Source organism: Rhopalosiphum maidis, chromosome 2, assembly GCF_003676215.2.
Source record: "Rhopalosiphum maidis isolate BTI-1 chromosome 2, ASM367621v3, whole genome shotgun sequence".
In the NCBI taxonomy this organism is placed as follows: domain Eukaryota; kingdom Metazoa; phylum Arthropoda; class Insecta; order Hemiptera; family Aphididae; genus Rhopalosiphum; species Rhopalosiphum maidis.
Window position 1 is genome coordinate 11,073,085 of NC_040878.1, and position 21,904 is coordinate 11,094,988.

Sequence of the window (21,904 nt, forward strand, 5' to 3'; positions counted from 1 at the left end):
AATGTTAATGATGAACGTGTTCGCTACCTCGTCGTAGGTGTATTACTGTATTATAATACAGTAGTTGCGCACGAAATATATTATACATAGTATTATACAGTTTGAAATGCAAACATAAACAATATATTACATTGAATAGGCACTGCATACACATAATATATATTATTAGTCGCTCGTTGTGTTTGTAGTATTTCATAAACTATTATCTCGTTTCCGACGACGCATATTTTAGTAGACATAATTCCAACAGGTATAAATTATTGAAACGCAATGATTTTGTACTATATATTATTATGTACTCTCAAACACCGCAGCAACCAGAACTGCAACTATAATAATATGACAATATATTACAACGTAAGTAAATTGCGGAGTCACGCGAATTACAGGCGATTTACGATAATCGTATGCAAAACGCTACAGTCCGGAGAGCTCGAAGCGTCAAAATCCAATTGTTTACACGTCCGAAAATCCGTTTTAAACGGTTGACAAACAACGTTCAATCGCGGTTTACTGTACACACGTGACAATAGCGCAGTATATAAACGGCAGATAGTTGGAAAGAAATGCGTGTGTTGATAAAGTTTTTGGAATACATTATCGTCGTCGTCGTTATTATAATTTCACCACACTTATACATATAATATAATAAATAAAATATATATTTTATTGTCATTTAAAAATATAATATTATCTTGTAAAAGTAAACACGGGTAAAACAAGATATAAATATTCATTTTGGGATAAAAAATACATCACCACTGTAGAACGAATATCATGTTATTAATATATACCTAATACAGCGTCTATAGCTATATAAATAGCGATTCAAGTAATGGCATAATATCTTGTAACTGTAAAATATTAAATAGAATCACTTCGTTGAAATATCTAGCTATTTTTATTGATAAAAATGTATAGCAACATTTTCATATTAATTATATAAATAATATATTCAGCATATTTTTTAAATTTATTTTAAAAATCTTGAATTCTAAACTTAAAAAACTAATGTACTTTTAGTACTAATCTGATTCAATCACTTAGATTATTAAGAAACTTAAAACTTAATTTTAGGAAGAAGAAAATACCACGTTCACATCACAGCCGCACACTCGTATCCGTAATCTTCGAGTAAATTTGAATACTCTAGACTCTAATTAATTTTTAATATGTTTACTTTGTATCCTATATTATACTTCAGACTTAAATAAATAATTAGATATTCTAATTTTTAAAACCTTATACTTGAAAAATTTGTGTTTGTTAATGTACCTATATAATATGAAAGATGAGGTTGCTGTTCCTAGCCATAACTATATTACTCGTCTAAAAATGAATTATAATGTCATTGTACCTAAAATGAGAACAATATTTGGTCAACATTACCTTACATACACGTTTATGCAATTGTGCACAAGTCATAGCTCGGATATAAATAGTTCTAATGATTTCAATATGTATATATAAAATGTATATTAATAGTTATTGTTTTAATATTTGTTATATCTGTTAATCTCAGTCTAAAACCGTTTTTTATTCGTTCAATTATTAAGTTTATACATAGTAAATTAAATTAATTTTATCTTAGTATAATCAATTTTAATTAATTTCAATTAAAATCCTTGGTTTACAGTCTCTCTACTCTTGTCATCGACCATGAGATCATTCGTATACAAATTTCTGTTTAAATATATTATTTATTATTTTAATGTAATATATTTTATTATTATTACTGTACTAACTGTATAACTCAAACTTCATTTAGAAAAAATGAACAAACATACCGGTGAATTTCGGTTTTAGTGTACCTCGGTTCAAATTTTGAATAACAAATAATTAATTAAATATTATTTTCTTTTATTTAAAAAAAAAACCCCATTACAACGCATGGTGAATCAACTTTTGTACCAATTTGCTCTAATTCTTGCAAAAATATAGGGCTAGAAACACATATTCCTGGCCGCTCCGTGTAATTTTGATTTTATAGATGAACAAGTATAATGTGAATCTATTAATTAAGTTTACATATTTATGGAAAAGGCTAAATTCGCAAAAAAATACTGAAAAAGTTAATTTTAGTAATTGATGTGAGGCTATAGCCACTGGTGAGACCTGTTATTGGTGGTCGTTTCCAAACATTTTTATAGGTAATACGTTATTTTACAAGTAAAGGGTTATCGTGTGATTTTCAAAACTTGGTTTTTGTGTACATGGAAATAATATGGTTTATATTCACAAAAAAAATTTCGAAAAACTTAATTTATACAATCGACATGGATGCTGCCGATGCTGGAATTTAAATAATAATATATACACAAATAATATTATATATACGAAATCCCGGAGGCGTACCTATACTTATATATTTTGAATATTGAGCTGTGCCATGCGTAAACCTATACATACATGATAATATGTAGGTAAGTATATGCGTATATAATAATACTATATATATATATAAACGAATAAAACAATTTTGCCTCGTTGTATCTACTCATCGTGATGATGGTTTTTTTCGTTACGGCACCACCTCGGACGACGACAACGACGAACAAAATGCATCTCCGAGTTACATCTAATTTTCGAGCCATTGTGATTTTGAATAATCTCCGGGGTCGAACAATGGCTATAATGATTTATAGCGCGAGTATACATACGCGTGTTGCGTGCGTGCGTGTGTATAAACCGTATACTACACACAGTCGTATAGATGTGTGTATACGCGTAGTACGTACCCATAGTAGCTGGGCATATATTTTTTCCTCACTTTTCGTTTTGTATTTTATATCGTCGTTTTCCGTCGTACCACTGCAGCAGCCGTTGCCGCCGCAGAGTTCGCTTTTAAATCGCCACACGATTCGTTGAAACCGAGATTCACGTTTGTATATATCCACTGACAATAACGACGGACCACGTCTGCAGTCCTATGCGTATATAATATGCGTACACAATACCTATATAGAAGCAGCAAATAAATGTGCACGCGAGAGCGTGTGTCGGTCTTCTACTGCACAGATAGATAATATAACAACGGCCTGCGCCCGCCGACGTTTCTGCGGTCAGTTTGCGCACGGGTTGTATATATATATTAATATAGTCGCCAAGTGATTTATCTTAATTAAATTATTTTACGACCAACGTGCCTGCTATAGAACGAATCTTTCGTAAGTATATTCAATAGGTACAAATCATGTTTGTTGTCGGCACCTACACAATTTTTTGTAGCATAAGTATTTTTATTTTTCTCTTCATCAGTCTCATTTTTAGCATTTTATTTTCGATCGGATTAAAGGTACCATAAGTATCTAAATATACGATGGCGAAAGCAAAAAAGCTATAAAAATCATAAAAGCTATCCATTTTATACACTTTACAAGGCATATTATGATTATATCATGTTGTGGGTATGTTGTATTGTATGTTATATTGTATGGGAATTACGCGATTTACGACGATATTGTGTTAGGTATAAATGTATAATTTATAATATTATAATTGTGTCGTCGTCTAGGTCATCGTGATCATATACTCAGGACTCAGCTTTTTCATTCTAAACCGGACGTCATGACTATTAAATATAGCAGTAAATAGTATTTTTACCAGTGTATATTTGCATATCCGTACCTGATATATCTGTATATATTTTGAAAAATATAAGGATTCGGTGAAAAAACTTTTAATAACTATTTTACAAAACTGTATATACGACTGCAGTCGTTACACGACAATAAGTTATCGAATTATACGATACAAATTGAATAAATATTTATTTTTTTTTTTTAAGCAATTAATACACTTGATATGTTTGCTTTTATAGTTTTCTATATATAGGTACGTTTCATAATGTTTTAAACTATAAAATAATATATACGTGTATCTTGACATATTATACTACATGGAAACTAGCAGTGGCACGATGATCGTGGACACAATCATTACGTATTAGATTGGAATGTTACCCATAAAAAAATACATCGAAACATAGATATTTAGACATTATCTTTTACTCAAAGCTATACGTTTTTTATCGATTCAGCTATATTAAAACAATAGTACATTAGTGCACACGTGTACGACAAATCAGAACAAAAATATTTTGATTGAAAACACACCATTCAGCTTTCCACAGAGTTAAGTACAAGGTTATCACTTATAAACTATATTACTGCGATCTGTCAACTGGTATAGATTACAAATAATAGTAATTACTAATAAATTTACTGTGTATAATATGAATTTACTATATAATATGAGAAATAACATTATTCCCAACCAACCGTATCGACGTGACTGCATCAGCTTCAGTAATAATATCAATAATGACCGGAACAGCAAACAATAGCATAAGTGCATAACTATAATAGTAATAATATTATGTAAACACTATTTTCATAATTTTACCGAATTGATGTGAGATAGGCCTTTGACATGTTATTACAAGTAAATTGAAAAGATAATACCATATAATAGAAATATATCAAATTAAGCCATTATATACATTATACATACATGTACGTATACTGTAACTTTAAACCCATACTATACAAAATATGCATACCAGTTTAATACGATATATTAAAATACGTAAGTATACTAATGTACCTACTATATGTCATAAATAATAATATAGTCATAATGCCATGTAGGAGGTATATATTGTGCAGTAACCGAGAGAAGGAAGTTCTAAAATAATAATAGACCTATTTATGAAATATAGGTACACTCAGTTTTACCCAAATTATAGATCAAATCACTAAAATATTTTACTGTTCAATAGTACGTAAATGAACACGTTTGGTGTTGAGATAGTAGATCCCATCACGGGTCATATTTAACATGCTTCATTAATCACATGTGATGAAAATCAATAAAATTTAGCGTAATAATATTGTAAAACGAAAAAATTATTTAATGTAAGCTAAATAAGCGGGTGTCAGTGTGTTAACATCCACGAGACTAATATAAATAAATTTAAGCCCCTCGCCCCCATATAAAAAAAAAAAAAATGTTATTACTCCTAAATCAATAATGCTAGCTAAGCTTTGGTATAAATAATAATTATTCATTACTCATTAGTCATTATCAATTTTACCAGCTGTCAATGGTATTGTTATTTGAGATTAATATTAGTTATAATCTATTATCAGTAATAGTTTATTATCCAGTTTGTCGAGAACTCTAGATGTTATATTATTTAAAAATTAAAAATAACTGCCCGGCTAGCTCAGTCGGTAGAGCACGAGACTCTTAATCTCGGGGTCGTGGGTTCGAGCCCCACGTTGGGCGTTCAAATTTTATTTAAATTTAATAAATACATAATTAATAATCATTAATTCATAAATATTGTGTTATGTACACTTTGTGTCAAATCTTGGGAGTAGAGCATCATCCGCAATGTGGGACGATGCACTGCATATTATTCATATCGGTACCCGCAGTTCTATTTTGGAAATAATTTATTACGATAATAAAAGTATTTCTAGAAAAACGATTCTCGTACCATATGTCCATAATATGGTACCCTCGAGGCCCGGACAGATTAGTTATTAGTTCGTTTCATAAAGCCCATAAAGGTGACTAGTTTAATTTTTAACAGACTGCTAATTTTTAATAAGTTGTAGATTTAAATATAAAAAAAAAACAATTTGTCAACAAGGATTAAATATATTTTTGTTCACCAGATTAATAACGTTACTAAAAAAATTCTGTTAATTTTGAGTTTTTGACAAGTCACGAGAACTATCGCTCTTGTTAATAACATTTTATCGACATAAAACTTATTACGTTCATTTATCACAAGTAACTGGTAAGTATAATATTTCAGTTATATAAAATGTTGCTAATTAGTAATTATTTATCTATTTCTTCGTATGTCAGCCGATATAAAAAAAAAAATGATCAATAATTATTAAATTAACTGCAAATCAGTGCAAACTTAGGTGAGTAAACTAATATGTTTTAAATTATATTTTAAGACGAAAACTATTTTGATGTATAATATTTAATATGCAATAGTTTCTCGATCGTATTTGTATGCACACATGTTGCATGTATGTATACAAAGAATAATATTTTTATATCACAATAAAATTCATATTATGTGTATTGTATAAAAACATTTTAAACTATACATAATAATATACAATATTATATTATTATATATGTATATATATATATAGCAAAAACATAATAACGAAAACAATTTTAAAGTTAATACTATTTAGTTATTCAAATTATATTAGTTTAGAATTCAAGATAATATATTTAAGCAATTTATAAAATAAATGTAAAAACGTGTTAAGCACATATTATTTGTATAATATTAAGTCAAATTAATATTAATATCCTATACCAAGTTTTCATCAATGAAAATACTTGGATATTTTAAAGAAGTGACTCTATTTAATTTTTTTTACAATTATATAATAGTATGTTACTACTTGAATCGTTATTTATTATTTTAAGACAATTTAAGTATATGCACAAATAATTATCAAAATAAATATATATTTTTTTTATACGTGTTTATTTCTGCAAGATATTAATATATTTTTGTATAACAAAAAATAAAATAAATATTATATATTTATTAATCGTATACAATATAGATATACTTTACATTATACATATGCGTGTGGTGAAATTATAATGACAACGACGATAATGTATTTCGAAAACTCTTTCAACACGCGCGTTTCTTTCCAACTATCTGCTGTTTATTATGCTGCGCTATTGTCACCTGCGCACAGTAAACCGCGATTAAACGCTGTTTGTCAACCGTTTAAAACGGATTTTCGGACGTGTGAACAATTGGATTTTGACGTTTTGAGTTCTTTAGATTGCGTCGTTTAGCACACGACAATCATAATTCACGTGATGCCGCAATTTACCTATATACCTATACGTTATATATTGTCATATAGTTCGAGAGTATAATATAATAATATATTTAGTATCAAATAATCGTTATATATTTCAAATTTCAATAGTTATACCTGTTAGAATCGCTGTTCATCGATTGCACCGATTTGAATTATATACTTTTCCATTTTTCACCAGAGAAGTATAACAAAACCTCAAATAAAAAATATTCACAGTTTACATAGTATATTTTAATTTTTAAAATATAGTACGTTTCGATATTTAATTTGTATAGTCTAAAATTTGGTTAATATAATAAATAGAAACAAAATAGGTATATTTTAGAAATGTAGAATGTATTCAGTAAAAATTATGCCTATAATAAAAATAGTAATAGCTTTTAAACTAGGGTTAAGTGTTAAACTGGCCTTGTAAAACATATGTTTTGATTGTAAACCGAGCTTAAGAAAAATCTAGTTTTAACTGATAGTTTAAACCATTCTAGTCAACTGGCCCTTAGCCTTACCAAATAATTGTTTAACTTAAAATAAATTATTGAACATTTCTTTGATTGGTTGCATCTATAAATCATAACAAACTATACTTAATTAGTGTTGATAATAATTAATTGATAAAGCGTATATACCTATGTTGTGTCTTATGTGTACGCGATACTGGCGCAAGCAAACATATACGTCAACACGTACCTCAATATGGTTCAATCACAATGTTCCTTAATCATTTTAAATCCCATTTTTTTGTTTTTTTATTCATAGTACAATAAATTATCATTATATACGTATGAATTGAGTCCACTATAATATGCTCCGCTGGAAACAGGATAATAGTTTATAAAAATATACTACAGACACAACAACTGACTATATGTGTATAAATATAATAATATATATTTATATATAGGTATATATTATGTATTCAGTTCCTATTCAATGTATATTGTTTATATTATGTTCACTATTCTAATAGTATATAATACTATGTACTTATAATAATATATTGTGTGTGCAACTATACTGTATTATACACCTACAACAAGGATGCATAACACGTTCATTACCATTTCAAACGGTTTACACATAATATTATTGTGTCAATTCGTTACTTTATTGTAACTTTATTTAATTACACGTATCAGTACGTACATTATAATATCGTATGGAAATCGATAATATTGTATATTTTTTTTATGAATGTGGAATATACTATACCAATAATACACGTTAATAATATTATTGAATGTATTATTATTATTAATTTTTTATTATTATTATTATTCAATAGAAATTCACATATGTATTAAATACACATGTTATAAGTTATACCGTTGGCCTATTAGGTAGATAAGTACACTAATCAACTTCGAAATCAATTGTACTTATTAATTTCGATTTTTGTGTAGATAAAACGTATCTCGTGAAGATACACACCGTGCAAATAATTATAATAAATGTAATTATATCAATGCGAAACTCAACCAAAAACACAACCACGTCTTCTTACGTCTCGTTTTACCCGTCCGGAGGAAAAAAGGCGTTTGGGACAGGAAAAAAGGGTAGTTATTTCGACAGGGACTATAGGGCCGAGAGGTGGGTCAAACAGGTTCAAGTGTGGCGCCTGCCGATGACCCGTACCGGCTGCGATAATCACTGCGACCACTCCGGCGACGACGACGAAGCTGTCTTCTCTCGGAGGGGGTCCTGCAGGCCGTCGGTCGGTCGGTCACATAGAAAATAATAATATATATTGGTACTACGCGAGCGCGCGCCCGCAGTCATTGCCCCCTTTCGCCGCCGCCCGGAGAAGGTCCCGCGGGGGAAACCAACACGAGTAGTATATAATATTATGTACATATATGTGTAGGTACGCCACTGCCGAGCCGCACACGTGCGACTGCCATAATAATAATAACAATATTATAATACCGTCTTGGACCATGTACACAGTATAGTATACACATACAAATACATAATGTACAGAATGATTCAACAAACATACTCACCCCTTCTTTTCTTCAATAATGCAGTTTTCGAAATCTGATTTTTGAAAATTTCAATTATTTTATTAAAAACCGTGATGTTATTTTAAAATTTTTAAAATATTTTTTAATATTTAATACTTCTCTAGGTTGTTCTGAAGATACAAATTTCTGGGTTTCAACCAACCAAAATAGAGAATAATTTTTTTGAAAACGTTGACGTATATCAAAATAAAAATTCGAATAAACAGTTTTTGAGATATTTAAATATATGTACTAAAAATAATTAATAGGTCCATGATATTTATCCTTAATACAAAAGTATTAATAACTTTGAAACTTATACTAGATCAAATTTTAAATTAACTACTAGATATATCATGAACATTTTCAAAAATGTTATCCACTAAGTAATGTACCTACAGTAAAAAGAAGGGTTCTTATTTGAAAAACAGAAGTATCACTAAACAATTACATACACTCCTTAAGAAATACAAAATAATATCGAGAATTTAAAATTATTGACTTAATAGGTATACTTAAAAATACCAAAAATCAGAATTAGAATTAATTTTTTTATCAAGATAGCAATGGGCGGGTTGGCATGATGTTTAATGAATCACTCTGTACATAGTGTATTTATTAGACCTATACTTACACACGCCACCACCGACGTTTGTTATTATTGCGACTGGACACTCGCGCAATTGCAGTGAGACGACGGCGGAGAATAAACTACGATAAATCTGGACTTGTTCCAAACGTAATTATTATGATGGTAAGTCGTTGCGTAAAATGCGTGTAATTTTTAATTTTTTTTTTTTTTTAATAATATCACAATCTGTAATGATTACAATAATAATAATAATAATAATACATAATAAGATATTCTTATTATATGTACGCACTTACGACGTGATAATATATTCGTTATCATCGTGTATTGTAATAATATACACACTACAGCTACTTCTCACGTCTATTTGATGTATGCGTGCAATGATTTAGAGTACCTATGTAATATGTATAAGCTATTGCAAGACCCGTGGGCTGTTTAACAATAATAATAAAATTGTGATCAGCGATCACTACTTTACTATAAAATGGGCCTGACCGCTGTTATGAATATTCTCCTATAATATTTAAGCTATATAAAATGTTAAAACGTTATCATTGATCGCGGTTGTTTTTTTCAATATTTTTATCCCCGTGACAAGTGATGGACTGATAGACATCATAGATGGAAATATCGATTGAATGTGTCGAACGATGAATAATTTTGATTTGAGGATATATGCACTATTCAGTAGGTAATTTTTGATTTAGCAAAAGAAAGTTAGTAAAAATATAAGACAATTTCGATAGCGATGACCACTTAAAACCGAATGGACGAATCATAGTTTTTGTATAATCGACAGCTACACAGTATGGCGCCACTGAAGACGCACGCGTCACAAAATTAGAACCATATATCCAATATTGCGTGTGCCCGTCTACGCTTTATCCACACACACACACACACACACACACACACACACACACACACACACACACATGTATATGGATAATTACGCCTACTCGTGCCGGTTAGGTCATTATATAGTTCTGTCTACTCATTGTGCGATAAGAGTTTTTAAGACATCGTTAAACTCGAATACGCGACTCCTACCTACCGCTAACTATACGGCGCGTTATTAGTTGTTTTTACCACACGTCTCTGCCTGAAGGGTCTTCTTCTCGCTGCCCGTCGTCTGTGGCTACGACGATAATAAACAAAAAAAAAACTATTCTTTACTCCTATAGTCTACCAATAATACAGTTGGCGTGTCAACGGAGATCTTGTATTGTTGACGAAATGTCCAACAACCTAAGTTTTACATTTACCCAAATATAGATTAACGAGTTGCCAAGTGTATATAAATAAAAATCATGTGAAACCGTGTTTGTGAGTGACGCGACACGACCCAATAAGATAGCGTTGCTGCACGAACGAGTGTTTATAATAAATAATAATAATATAACGTTTTATAAATAAAAATATATAATTACTGCAATAATATATTGTTAAATATGTTTAGGTACCTGTGCTGTACTATATAGGTATAGGTGTACATACATTGTACACAGCTGTGTAGACCGCGATTTATCGTGTTGCGTTATTTTTGGTATATTTATGCGGTCTGGTTGTTGTGACGAGAACAGGACGTGCGTGAAATTTCGTATTAAAAAAAGCGCGGGATGATTGGACGGCGTGAGGCGCGGAGAGCGGTAACCGTCAACTGTCGGCTATTATACCTGTAGATTGTAGTCGCTGTACTGTAGTATGTAAGAGTAAGACCGCTTATTTTTTGATTCTTTCCAACACGTAATCGAACGTTATTTTTTTCGGGAAAAAAACAAACCGCTCCGTTATACATACCCAACACAACGTCATTGTATAGATGTAACACGCGTAAATACAATATATTACGGTTTATTATAACAATTTTTATATATTTCGACGATTCGTCCGGTTTAATAACCCCGACGTGGTCTTAATGGTGTTATATACTTATATATGTATACATGCGTTGTCATACTAGCCTGGCATACCTTTAAAAAGCACCTGTACAATTATGTCCTCACTAAACGCGATTCGCGTTTTTACGATTTTATCGTAAACTATAGGTAACGGAATTCGTATAATTATTGGTTTGTTTTACTGTGATTACTTGCTGCTGAAATATATCGGTGATGACGGTGATCGATCCTACATCATCAGCAAGAAAAATCCGATAGTGGTTTATGAGAATATAGCCCGTATGGAGTCTTTTTTATACGAACAAACAATAAAAATAGGATAATTATTCAACATAAAAATAAATAATGAATAAAATATATTATAAATATCTGTATTTTATGTTGGGCTTACTGCATACTGTCATAATATATTAATATATACAAACGGTATTTGAAAATTTCAATATTTATTTCTTCTTTACGTCGAAACGTAACTTTCAGGTACGAGCAAATCACGTACGTGGTTCATATTCCAGGAACTGTGAAGTCGATTAATTCAAACCATAAAAACAAGGCGAGGGCCCCGTCCAAAAACAGTGGGTATACCTATATAATAAAATTTATATTATTTATCATATACATTATAATATTATATACTGTATACTCCGTACAACCTGATGATGCATCCGATTAGGTACGTTTACCATGGTATATGAAAAAAAAAAACGTTTAGAAAATAGAAATACGAAATTAGAGAATATCATAATAACTATATAGATACGTGTAATATAAACGGAACGCAAGTCTATATTTTTGTCAACGACCTGCGGAATAACAGAACATATAATATGCACCTATACATACGTGTCACGCATATTACGTTTATGATATTATAAAGATATAGTCGTATAGATATAGTACAGTAGACGTCGCTTATAAGACTCACTCTGTTTTAATTGCATGACGATTTAGGTATCTACATACAAATCAAATCTTTTCACATTATAAAATCATAATTTATAATTCTAGGAAATAATAAATATTTGTATGCACCTACATGGCTGCGTATAAGAGATGAACAAAAAGTTGTTTATACTTATGTAGTTATGTCTGAAGTAGTTAAATTGTATGTCTGACTATTCCGAGCACACCTCTCCGAGATCTGCACACGATAAAAGTATATAATATATTATGTATACACTAAACATTGAACATAATGAGACCCGTGATGGTCGTCTCGCAGAATGCAGATAACTATATTTTGTAGACGTATAGTGTAAACAGACGTCGTCTTCAAGTTTATTTTTGGGTGATAGAATCTAATATAGCATACAAGTTAATAAAATAACTTCAATAAATTACCGTAGAGCTATTTTTCACAGAAAAATTCAATGCACGTCAATTATACCATCACCATGTGTCTAAATTTTACAACCATGCAATGTCTAATACCTATTTCGTATGTTTATCACCTTATGTCGGTCATTTAGATAAAACGCTGAAAAGTTCATCAATATATTTTACGAGTTAATTGCGGAAATTCGTGAGTTTACTTTCAGAATTTTCGAGTTAGCTATATATTAGCATATGTTAACGAGCAATAGACAAAATAAGGATAGGCTATAACTTCATATAAGATATAACCCACCCAAGTGATCGGCGTATACGACACTACATAATATAATATAATACCTAGTCAATATTATTTTATTTGCAATTACAACTGATTAACGTTTATGTACTCGTAATATAGTTTATTTAATTATAACTTAACTTCTATGGTATAAATATTTATGTAACTACTTATTTTCTAGATTGTTTTGATGTCTAGGGTATTAAATAGTAAAGTTTTGACAAGACGGATCAACTGCCCGGCTAGCTCAGTCGGTAGAGCACGAGACTCTTAATCTCGGGGTCGTGGGTTCGAGCCCCACGTTGGGCGTCTGCATTTTTTGTCAATTTTTAATAATACTAAAATAAAAATAAATTTTATTTTTGTGTATTTAATACGATAAATTACATATAAAAATTTTCTATGTAATTTTTATCATAATATTTATGTATTTTTTTCAATTTGCTTCCAATAATTTTAAATTATAAAGTGTATATTTTGTAAAGAGCTATAATAAATATTATAATTTATAATTGTTATTGTTCATTTTAATATATTAGATTGTCGTATGTAGGTCATACTTAAAATAAATAAAATTGAACAGAAATCTTAAAATTCGACATACTAAGTCTAAAGATAATTAGTAAAGTTAGCTTAATTTTGTGATACATTTTATTGATTTTATAAATATTATTACTGGTTATTGATAAAAACTAAAATAAAGGTTACTCATAAGAAATTTTTAAATCATTTTCTTGGAACTGTTGTTTATTATATGTAATAATACAACGAATTAAATTGTTAAAAAATAAAATTACGTTGTAAAAAATATTTTTAAATAATATAGGTAATGTAATATTTATTATCAATCTGATATATTGATATATATATAGAATAGAGGAATTGATTTTGTTTAAAAAAAACTTTTTCTTATGATTGATAGTGGTTGTTAAAAAATAACAAAATGTGCCAATTAAAATATTTTAATTATCTATAAAATTAATTGAAAAAAAAATTTGGTCGCCCAACGTGGGGCTCGAACCCACGACCCCGAGATTAAGAGTCTCGTGCTCTACCGACTGAGCTAGCCGGGCTGTTGATGCATTTCAATGATTTTATACACTTTATTTTTTATTATTAATACATCTTATATACCTATATAAAAGATACCTTCTACCTATTTGTATGATAAAATTTAATAATTAATATTGTTAATTAATCATTCCTCAGAAATAAGAGCTTAAAAATTATGCAGTCGAATGTACAGAACATTTGGTCTTCAGTTATTCATCACTTTTACTGACTTCTGATTGATTTGAATAATTGATAGTATTAAACCAATAGGTATCGCGTGTTTCGGATAGAAATTTTTTTCTCTATAAATTGTGTTCGAAAAAAAAATATTAACGGCCAACAGATTAATATAAAACGATCACAGTTTGCATACGACTGATGACCGCATCAATTGATGGTTACATTTAAAAAACAATATAGGTAACGATAATCACACATAGCCAAGGGGGTGTTACAGGTGTAGTAACACCCCACCCACTCAGCCACTCAATCGTGGTATACTCATAGATTTACATTTTTTTTTTAATTAATAATAATATTTTAATTTTTCTCATAAACCGTTATCTATTCACTTGTAATGCGTTTGTACAATAAAGTATATATATAAAGATATTAATTTTATGTATACGATTTTGAATAACACCCCCCCCCCCCTTTCTTTGAAATTCCTGGCTACGTACCTGCAAGTACCTATCATTGTACCAGTATTAGACTATAATCTAATCTATGGTACCAGCTTTTACGTTGTTAAAATGCTTTTTATTTTACCAACAGACGAGGAAAATGTGCTGCAATAATAATTTCTCACACAACCCCGTTTTTGTATGTATCTACCTATATAATCTATATCCGTGAAATGAATAATAATTAGATCTTTCATGAAATGTTGTATTGTGGTGATATATGATTAATATATATATATATATTATATTACCTATATTTGATGTAGGTACACCTATATTATAAAATAAATAATTTAATAATCTACTGTATAGGTCACTCGCCGGCTCCAAGCAACGACGGCGATAGAAACAAACCAGTTTTCGGAATATCATTATTCGACCTTTAATCCGATCACGTCCGTCGATTTAGCAAATTGCTAATTCTCTAGCACGATGACGCCTGCCCGTTAAATATATATAACGTATAGGTTTATATAAAACATTATATCAGCATATTATTATAATGCACGTGAAATTTTCAATGTGTCCACCTCCTCTTGGTTTAATGGACTGCGCGCATATAATACCGTACAACGGGAGTCGATCTGCTGCAATATATACGATGCCATGTTGTAGCCTGCGGTAGGTTACCGGTATGGTGGTATATGCATTTATTGAATACCAAAAATAACGGAATGGCTTAATTCGCTGTCGTTTTTTAAAATTTTTTTTTTTTTTTGTTTACGTTTCAGCTCTTCTTGATTTATGTCGTTTCCAACTATTCCAAAATAAAATATTTTCATACCTATAGATAAAGGTATTAATGTTATCTAACATACAAATAATATCGACTATCGAGTATAAAATATAATACAGATAATAGATATTATAGATAAACTAGGTACTTTTAATAACTTATATACATAAAAAATGTGATGCTAGTTTCCAAAAATTAAAACTCCGCGATATTTATTGGTCGTATAGCCTGATTTATCAGTTAACAAATAAACCAAATAAGTCTCTAGCTTTTCCACTTTTGTTAACAACTCTAAAAGATCCATATTTGAAAGGTCCGTCGGTTTTATTATAAGTATAATAGTATACACTATATATTCTATATGACTTTACCAAAAAATAAAAGTATAAGTACTTCGCTTAACCCTAACCTAATAATTGTTCATTCTAAACCGACCATCATCATATGGGGAGGATCTGTTTATTACTCCGAATCTAACCTATAACCATTCGTACAGGTATATACGAATAGGCCGTATATTATTATAATATTAAATCCCACCGCCATGATATGTATTACAATCCAATGTACCTATACTGTACCTATATTATACACGAAGACAAGTGGTTATACCCGCTGTAATGGCGCTTGCTACGTATTATGTGGCTACCGTGTGTCCGTGTACGCCCGAGAATAAAATATAATATTATATAATCGTCGTCGTGGTCTTGAATAAATACATAACATTATGTGACGACGTCGATAGCAGTAAAACAACAATAAGTAAAACACACGGCGCACGGCAATATATACATATATGATGATATATATGTGATTGGATAATAATAATAATAATAATAATGGTGTGTTTGGAAATGTATATTTTATTTTTTTCGAAACGTTTTTCGAAAACTCGCGTAGTAATAAAAGTATAAAATATACCATATAATAGTATAGGTATACCTATACATAATATACGATATAAAGATATAGGGTATAGGTAAATCGAATTATCAGTCTTCGAATACACTAAAAAAACTATCTCATAATTAATTACATCCCATGAATTATTCATAACTAAAAAACGTTTTCGAACAATATAAGCATTCCGAATTATTATTGTTATAATACACCGCGTTCCGCTTAAACCATTTTCTAGTGAAAAAAAAAAATACATATTTCACGTTTTTTTCTTTTTTGGTTTAAACAATATACCGTGAGGACCGCTTGAGCCATTAAAACGACATTAAAATGTATTATGTATAATAACGTCCTATTCTTAAAAATACAAATTGGTATTTTAATCACTTGAAATTAAATAAGACCCTTAGGTTTAAGCCTTATTGTGTTCGTGTCGATTATGTACTACGCGTCCCATATTATATATCTCCAAGCAGGATCTTAGTACACGTTTTTACTCACATGCGTAAATATGTGATAACTGATAAGTATATGTATAGATATATCGGTAAACCTATATAGGCGTTTTTGGAACCACATGGTTGATTGTTGTAAGTATAAATATGGTATACCAGCTACATCGCTTCTGTTCTTAAACAGAAAACATTATGATAAAAAGTTAAATGAAATTAAATGTATATACAGTAGCGTTGGTTAATACTAAATATTATAATGTGTTTATCTGTAGTTAACGACAATACTATGATATAGTATCATATAGGAATTATATATATATATATACATACCTTTGCCTAGTATCATATTGTGTATAATGTATAAAATAAAATTAAAAATTTGAAAGAGAGTAAAATATACGGAGTGCAATAGAACGAGGCTCGTAAAAAGGGAATCTTTACTCTGCGTTGGTATTATAATAGTATTATAATATAAACATAGGCGTGCGCACAGGGGGTTCCGAATGTGCCTGGGCACCCCCCGACATGTAATCGGAGCCCTAAAATTTAAGTCCTATAGCATATATATGGGTCCGTATTTTAACTAATGTCACTAGAATAAAAATGATATTTTTTCTAAAATATGTTGTAAAAAATTATGTTTTAGGATAAAAAAAATAATACAACTTAAAATATTTTAAATTTGCTTTGTAAAACTTATTATGATTATAACAGCTAGATGTTATTGACTACAAAAGTGAAAATAATAAATAAAATATATTACAATTATCTTGAAAATAGATTTTAGACCCAACTATCTAATGAAATATTATATAACTTGGTATTAGTAATACTACTGATTAATATGCGATATAACTTAAGTAATGTTTATTCAGGCATTATAATGTATTAAAATATGTATACATGTCTTGTTAAGAGAGCGCCCAAAAAATTGTAGGCACCCCCCGAAATTCAGGTCTGCGCACGCCTATAAATATAAATACATGACGTTTAGAATGTGTATTTGTATAATATTTAAATTATATATTACAAAATAATCAGAATCCACCATGGCCCCCGAGATCGGTAGAAGTGTTAGGACCTTATTAATAATGGTTATGAAATTAATAGAATAATACAGAGACAGATTGGCCAAGTAAATTTAAAGATTATAATTCTGTGATCAATTTATCATATTTAAAAAAAATAATTTATTTATGGCTTAGTTATTGCACACAATTTGCCACACATTATATAAATAACTGTACCTTTACGTACCATAGTAGCATCTCTGAATAGAGTTTGTGTATTTATTTATTAGGATGATGTACTTTTAGCGTGCACTTTAAGTTGTAATCTAAGTTAACTAGCTGTCAAATCTGTGATATGGCTATATGGGAGCCAGGGAATAAAGGTGGTTCCGAGGTCTATTTCTTTCTTTAAAATATTTTTCAGCGCATACATTCAAAATAAATAAGATAAAATAAAATGAAAAAAAATTTTAATTAAAAATGTCTAAGTGATAAATACACATTAAAAATGTAAAGCATACAATTATATGTTTTAAGCCAATTTAAATAATATTATGTATGTGTGTATTTAGTTTCTTTTAATCACAGTGCACCTATATAAACGATATACCTTATAACAGCTTATTTTTATGTAAAAAAAAAGATAGAGAGTAGTATGTATCTATGTAATTTAATTAAGAATTTATTATTAAAATTTAAAAATTTTAGTCCCTCTCTGAGATTTTTAATCCTAGTTGCACCTGCAAAATGTTCATAAGACTGAACTTATATTATGATGAAATCGTTGTTGGTAATTAATTGTTCATTCTGCAGTTTAATAGCGACGCAAAAAACCGCAATCTATTATATATTTATGTGATCGTTGAATAATTTATACGCGATCGTATCCCTTATCGTCGTGCTCGTGCGCAAATTTCTTTCTAACGGTTCACCGTGTAAGGCTGCAGAGAAAAAATTTTTGCGCCTAAGCCAATAATAAAACGCGTAAATCTACCGGTTCGCCGCCTACGCTGTACAACGACCGATTTACGCATTATATTATTACAGTATACGAGTAATCCAACTCGACTGGTTATCACACTTTAAAATACATATAAAAATAAATCTCAACTACTAAAAAACAATATATTGTATTATTCTAATACACGCAATACATAAATTATATAAAATGTATTAAATTCTAGATAACGTCATTAATAGGATAAGTTGTGCAGGTACACACGAATATATATTAAAATACTATAATCATTTTATTAAGAGGACGCCATACCCGCATGTGTTGTCTCTGTCTTACTAACGTACATCGTAACAAATTTTCGTTCAGTAGAATACATTTTGTAATATTAGTTTTAATATTAGAGTAAATTTTTCTATTATCAAATTTAAAGGTAAGAATATTACAATGACATATGTTTTTAATGATATTATTATTTTAAAATGAGTTATGAACATTTAAAAGTTGTTATATTTTACATAGCGTTAACTCACTTTAAAATAATGATATCATTAAAAGCATATCTCATTGTCTATATAATATTCTTACCTTTAAATTTTATAATAGGTAAATTTTCTCTAATATTAAAGCTAACGTCACAAAATGTATTCTACTGAACGAAAATTTGTTATGATGAACGTTAGTAAGACAGAGACAACACATGCAAGTATGGCGTCGTCCTCTTAAGTATACTTATTTAATGCTATAATATAGTATAAATAGTATAATCCCAAGAACGAGTTATACATCGGTATCGGTACGGCACTACCGCTAATACTTCTCTCGATTACTATTAAGTGGATGGACCAGTATGTTGCTCTACACTTAGAGCTAAGATGGTATTGGTTTATTTGCAAGTTCACCTGCAGCTTTGCCAAACAAAGGATTATCGCGAAAGAACTTGCTGTAGTAGTGTAGTTGAATGTATATTGCGTGTATGTACAGAATGATAGATACACAATATTTAAAAAAAACTGATCTGAATTTTAATTAAATGTCTATATTATATATTTTAATATTACATTGCGGTTTTGTCGGAATGATTTAAATTTTAATATTTTGAAATAAATTGTATTGTGAATAACACATTTTAATACTTTTGTAGCAAAAATTGAATCTAACGACATGGTATACTTAGTACCATTGATTATAAATATTTATAATTAATGTTAGTACCTACAATCCATGTACAATTTTATAACATTTTATAATTACATAACATGTTATTTCATACACATTAAAATCAAATGATTGATATTTAATTTAAAAAATTTTTTAATATAAAACATGATTTCTTATTAATCTATAATATTATATACATAGTAATAATGTAATCTGCAGTACCAGTTAAATTTATTTGAAATCAAATATTAGTATAGTTTATAATTTTATATTTTATGTATTCTAATATTTCCAGTAACATATTTTAAATTAAAATATTTCTTGCGCTTTTTCAATCGACAATCGATAGGACGCGTAGTATGATCTGGGCGATCTGGCACAGATATAATTTATTATAATACTTAAAAACATCGCATTTTTAAATATTTTTGCTTCTATTATTTCAACACCTAGTCATACAGTAAAACGTTAAAGTGTCAGTTCAAAAAACTTAAATTAAATTAAATTAGTGGAACTATAATTTACCTTATTTTGTTTGAATTAAGTATATTATAAAACGATAACCATTATTATAAATGTATATTTAATCATTGATCATAAGTACTAATATAATACTATATAGTATTTATAATCAATGATATAACTAATGTGGCTGTTCATGTCTATTATTCGATCTGCATTCACGCATCTTCATATAGACACAATATATTGTTATTATTAAATAATAATGATATTTAGATAGCAATTATACTATTGTTTTAAATTATTTACATGTATACTATACTATTCATACATGTTCGCAGCAACTGTTTCATTTAACGCGTCCGTTAATCCAAATTATGTACAACGACTTGTAATTATTATTTATTAGTTTATAACTCCACAGTGTACGTTTACTTATCTGATTGCCCTTATCGTGCACGTCGTGTTCATTATTCATAATAATTAATATTATGTATCAGTATCTACATAATACAGACACATGTTTATACTATTCAGTTTATCACAATATATAACATATAAAGTATAGCAGCAGAAATATAAAGGCACCATCACCATAGGTTTTATATTTTTTTTCATTTAACTTCATGTTTTTGACTGATTGTATTAATTATAATCGTAAACGCTATTGAAGTATTGACACAAACTTTAGTCTCTGTAAATGTTAAAAGATGTTTTATGATTTTCGAAAATATTTTTATAGATTGTCTAATTTTTTTTTATTATTTACCAATTATCATTTTTCCATCTGCCCATATTATATATTATCTCAAACGGTGTTAAAAACATTTTAATTTTTAAAATAAATTGACCGTTTTTAACATGGAAGAAATCATACATAAAGTTATTTTTTTTAATTACCCAATTGACCATATGTCAAACCGTCATACGAATTAGTTTCCTCCACAATATAAAGATAATACAACTTCAGACATAGAATAGTGAACCAGTTTGACATAATGCCGAAATCTCTGCTCACGCTTCTATACAAGCGCACGAATCGATATCGTATAAAATAAACTAATAGTATATAGAAGTTTCACAATGCAATAATAATATCGTTACACAATGCTCAGCGGACAAGGAAATCATAATGCGTTTGGAACGCGAACCATATAATAATGCAGCAACGTATATATGATAACGGTCGACGATATTTTATATATTATATTATAGTTGTTCAAATCGTATTTAGGAAAACAGTTTTTAAAAACCATTTTTTATTATTTGCGAGAAAAATCTTGTTATACGTACACGTTTGCTGCGACGTTAATTTTATCAAAGCTGCGACGGCTTAAATAATTAGTTTCTAAATCTAAAATTTATATTATATTACATTATTTAATTATAATTGCCTTAAGAGTAACACAGTGTGTTCGTATATTTGCTTCTATAAATTGAAAAAATCCGTAGTTAAGTAAACGAATAATTAAATGTATAGTATAATATTAAATACAG

The 21,904-nt window shown here is 29.1% G+C and overlaps 3 non-coding genes across 3 annotated transcripts; 2 read left to right on the forward strand and 1 right to left on the reverse strand.

Moving 5' to 3' along the window:
* The first annotated feature begins 5,216 nt into the window (after nucleotides 1-5,216).
* Nucleotides 5,217-5,289, forward strand: Trnak-cuu. Its single transcript has one exon. It is a non-coding gene; the product is annotated as a tRNA-Lys (tRNA).
* Nucleotides 5,290-13,228: 7,939 nt separating this feature from the next.
* On the forward strand, nucleotides 13,229-13,301 carry Trnak-cuu. The gene has a single exon. It is a non-coding gene; the product is annotated as a tRNA-Lys (tRNA).
* A 691-nt stretch (nucleotides 13,302-13,992) lies between these two features.
* On the reverse strand, nucleotides 13,993-14,065 carry Trnak-cuu. The gene has a single exon. It is a non-coding gene; the product is annotated as a tRNA-Lys (tRNA).
* Between the last annotated feature and the right edge of the window lie 7,839 nt (nucleotides 14,066-21,904).